Source organism: Salvia hispanica, unplaced genomic scaffold (assembly GCF_023119035.1).
Source record: "Salvia hispanica cultivar TCC Black 2014 unplaced genomic scaffold, UniMelb_Shisp_WGS_1.0 HiC_scaffold_699, whole genome shotgun sequence".
In the NCBI taxonomy this organism is placed as follows: Eukaryota; Viridiplantae; Streptophyta; class Magnoliopsida; order Lamiales; family Lamiaceae; genus Salvia; species Salvia hispanica.
Window position 1 is genome coordinate 9,966 of NW_025952464.1, and position 4,570 is coordinate 14,535.

General features: G+C 34.4%; 1 pseudogene; it reads left to right on the forward strand.

The window, feature by feature from the left end:
• The first annotated feature begins 1,507 nt into the window (after positions 1-1,507).
• LOC125199821 lies at positions 1,508-4,234 on the forward strand (annotated as a pseudogene).
• Positions 4,235-4,570: the final 336 nt, after the last annotated feature.

Consider the following 4,570-nt stretch of genomic DNA (forward strand, 5'->3'; position numbering starts at 1 on the left):
CGAAAGATGAAGAATATAAGACAAATGTTATGATGTGATTATATTTAACTTTTACATTTTGAACCTATATAATTTAATTTATGTATTTTTTTGAAGTTTAATTTTGACATGATGAAATTTTGGCTCACCACTCGATATTCTCTTTCCTTGGCAGAAAAATGTCGGATGACTTGAAAGTTATAAAGTCGATTAAATTTGAAATGGTTCCTCAAAATGAAGAACAGGCTCCGCCTGCTCGTCTGCATGTTGCCGTTGTGAGTTTCTCTCCATTTCTAAATTTTATTTAAATACTTTTGTCTATTTGGAAATAAAAATTAATCGTTTTGTGTTAGGAGTACATTTTTCTAATTCTTTTGGTCTATTCATTATTTGTTATATGAAAATATACTAGTACTACTAATTAAGGAGTAATAAAATATAATTAAATATTTAATGGAGTGGGAGTACATTTATCCAAAATAAAAAATCAAATGAAGTTTTTTGCGTACATAAAAAAAAAATTGTTTTGAATTTTTTGATATACTAGAGAACACTTGAAATTATTTAAAACAATAAAATTATATTAATTTAAAATAAATTAGAACAACTACCTTTTTTTAAAAAATACAAACTCATTTTTCCAAAGAGAAATATTAAAAAATAAAAAAATGAGAAAATAATATTTTTTGAGATATTGCAGTCGGTAGAGGATATAAAAGAAAAGAGTGATGACAACAAACCAACTCAAGAGGCTGAAAGAAGAAAGGGGAAACTTCCCCGGGGGCAAGAAGGCCCGGGCAGCCGAGGGCGCCGCCACTCGGGGAAAAAAAATTGATAGAAGGGGAAGAAGAAAGGGAAAAGTTGCAACAAAAATTAAGATATTTCCCCCAGATAAGATTTGAATAAGTTGAAACTAATGAGGTACTACATATTATTTGGGCAATAATTGTTACTGGTGTAAAATAGTATTTACGAACACTAATATGTATTGATATGATATTTTTCATAAGGTATTTGCTGTATATTTTATTATAAAAAAAAGTTTCCAACTATTTTGGGGTGGAAAAAAAAAATTTGTTTTTTAGAATATATTATAGAATTATAAAAAAAAATCCTAAATTTTTAAATAATATTAATAATGATACGATTTGTTATGATGATATTTTTTTGCACAAATGTTCATAAGATATCGAAAATTAATGATATACGCATACATATATAAAAAATTTTTTTATACACTTAATAGATTTGGAAATATAAGTGAGTTTTCCCTCCATCAAAATCTAAGAAATTTAAATTTAAATTTATGGCTTTGTTTTTTTTTTCCCCAAATATCCAAATAATTTTGAAGGCTTAAAAACCGCCCTCCCCGTGCTGATATGGCGTCGGAAGCAGCGGGGGCCAGAGGGGTGGGGGTTTTCACCATCTGCAACAAAGCAAGCCGCCCTCAAGCGCCCTAAAACACTCGAACAAGTAAACTTTTTTGCTATAATCCTCAATTTAATTCTCAAACCATTATTGAATAAACATGCTGTTCTTCCTCTCTGCAATAGATATGCAAAGAGTGTTTCTCGCAGTTCTAGAAGACGAAATTCACAGAGTGATTGTGGACAATCACCTCTTCAAGCGCGGCGAACGCGTCGCTATTGGAGCTTCGGGAGGAAAAGGTGCAGAAAATTTGCCCCCTCTTCTAATTTTGCCCTAATTTGGATTGCAATCGGTTGGTACTAATTGGATTGTGTTTCGGCAGATTCAACTGTGCTTGCATATGTGATGGCCGAATTGAATCGTAGACACGATTACGGGCTCGATCTTTTCTTGCTTTCGGTTGATGAAGGAATTACTGGATACAGAGATGATTCACTTGAAACTGTTAAAGAAATGAAATTCAGGTGTGTTGTATCACCAATTGCTGCTTGCAGGATTATCCTCTTTCATTTCTGGCGATGAAGTTTGTTTCGTTTTATATGCCGATTTTTGGATTTAGGGTTTAGGGTTTAGCTTTGCAATGTGTTTGTTCGAATTAAAGCTATAGGCTTATAGGGTTAAGGAGAGTCCAGCTAGATGAACTGGTTTTCCTCTCACATTTTCAGTGATTCTGTAATGTCTAATCGATTGATGCGTTTTATATGCTTTCAGTATGGAATTCCTCTTAAAGTTGTCTCGTATAAAGACTTATATGGGTGGACGATGGATGAGATTGTGAAGCTGATAGGTCTCAAGAACAATTGTACCTTTTGTGGTGTTTTTGTCGCCAGGTAACAAGAATGATGAAACTAGGAACCTGAAAAGAACATAACTTTAGTTTCGATTGAACAACTTCTACGATTAGAATCCTCACATTGGGTACTTAGTTATCCAAATCTAAAAATGGTGATCTGCTTCTGTTTAAGGCTCTCGACCGGGTGCTTCTCTTTTAAAAGTGGACAAGATAGTTACAGGGCATAATGCAGATGACATTGCTGAGACAGTTCTACTAAACATATTGAGGAGCGACATTGCAAGGTAATACCCCTCCGTTCCATAGTAATGGTGGCATTTATTTTCGGCACGGAGATTAAGAAAAATTGTGTTGGTGTTAAGAAAAAGAGAGAATAAAGGGGAAAAATGAAAGGTAGAGAGATGAAGAGAGAAAAAAGTAAGAGAGAGTAAAGTAGGTGTGGAAAAATGTTTTGGGACTTTTACTAAAAACGGAAATGACTCTATTACTAGGGAACGAGGAGTATATGTTAAGATCTTGAAAGTAAGAAGAAAGCTTGATAAGTTTGTACTTTTGTGCTCCATTTTCTTTGTCAGCTTGATCAGTGGAAACTCCTTGTTAAAATGGCAGGCTGAGTAGATGCACCTCTATTATTACGGGTGAAGATGGGCCTATTCCAAGATGCAAGCCTTTAAGTACACCTATGAGAAGGAAATTGTGATATATCCTTTTGAATTAGAAGTTTATGCTTTCTTTTCATTGTTAATTGTATGCTTGTAGCAGCCGTTTTTAGCAGTCGTTCCCCTTAACACACTTACGTATGCATACTTCAAACGGTTGGATTACTTCTCAACCGAGTGTAAGTATTCAATGCACATTTCCTGCATATTCACTGGTTTCTTGTTTGGTCATTGAAATTCTCTTGGTATCTAGTGACTTTCTTTTAAGCCTACTTGTCTTCCCTTACACATTCTTTGATCATCATTATGTTATAATTTGAATTGCAGGCATATACTCTCCCAATGCTTATCGTGGCTTTGCTGGGAATTCATTAAAGATTTGGAGAGGATCAGGTCCTACAATCTGTTCTGATATTGGTGTTGTCTTTGGCACAATATTTTTTTATTTTGGTGTAACATTGCATTCCGTGGTTGTCATTTTAGGCCAAAGCTATACTCGACATCATAAAATCTGGTGAAGATTTTAGGATAGCAACCCATACAAAAATGCCAGAGCAGGGAAACTGTGAAAGGTGTGGTTACATCTCCAGCCAGGTAAGAGTGTAAATTGCTTTGCCTTCAGTTTAATCTTTAGAAGAGCACATATCTCAAACAAATTCTACTCCCTCCGTCCTATTCAAAGTGAAACATTTCCATTTTTGCACAGAATTTAATACTCCTACAATTTTGTTTGCTATGTTAAGTGGATAGAGATTAAAGTAGGAGACATGATTTCATTTTAGAAGTGTGTCGTTTTGAGTGAGACATCCTAAAAAGGAAAGTGTGTCGCTTGAATGAGACGGAGGAAGTATCTAGTTGGTCGTATTTGTTCATTTTACTCGACTATTCTGCATTGAATTTACTTTAACTACTAGGCATGTTATACTTTAAATTAAAAAGTACGATGCATATAACCTTCAACACTTCCCCTTTTTTTGGCATATTCTACATTTGCTTTTCGATAGTCTCTACTTGAGGCGCTAAATAACTGCAGTTAAGCTCATCATCTTGCAACCCATAACATGTCACCGACAGAAGATTGAGAGGGTTTAAAGTTTCTTACACATGTCTTATAAATGCAGAAATGGTGTAAAGCTGCGTTCTACTCGATGGACTTAATCGAGGTTTGCCTAAGCAAGGTATTGGTCGGACGCGAGCGTGGATGCCGAGCGCAACAAGATTCGAGAGAAACTAATGGAACACAGAGTTTGCAGAGCAAGCAATGTGGATCACTTGACTTCTGATTCAGTGGTGCAGTTTGGTATGTTTGAAATTCTCTATGTACTGTTTATAATGGGAAGCAGAAGCATAATATATTTATTTGGATATTTTTGTATTTTCTGTACTTTTAAAAACACTATTTAGGATTCTTTGGGCTAATGAAATTTTGGTTAGCTAGAAAACATGTATACCATCTTTTCTTCTTTTTGTTTATTAATATTAAAAGAATGACTGTTTTCTTCTTAATGGGTATATTTTCACTTTTGGCATTATTGTTTTCAATGTTATGTTGTCAGAAAGGTAGCAATAATGATAATGTGAACTGCAGCATGAAAGGGCCCATGTTCCATACTGAGTTGTGGAAAAAACAGGCTCTGTTTTCATTCACGGAAAACAGTCTTATTTTTTATTATAGTCTAGAAAATAGTCTTGTTTTTCTATTGAAGTCGCT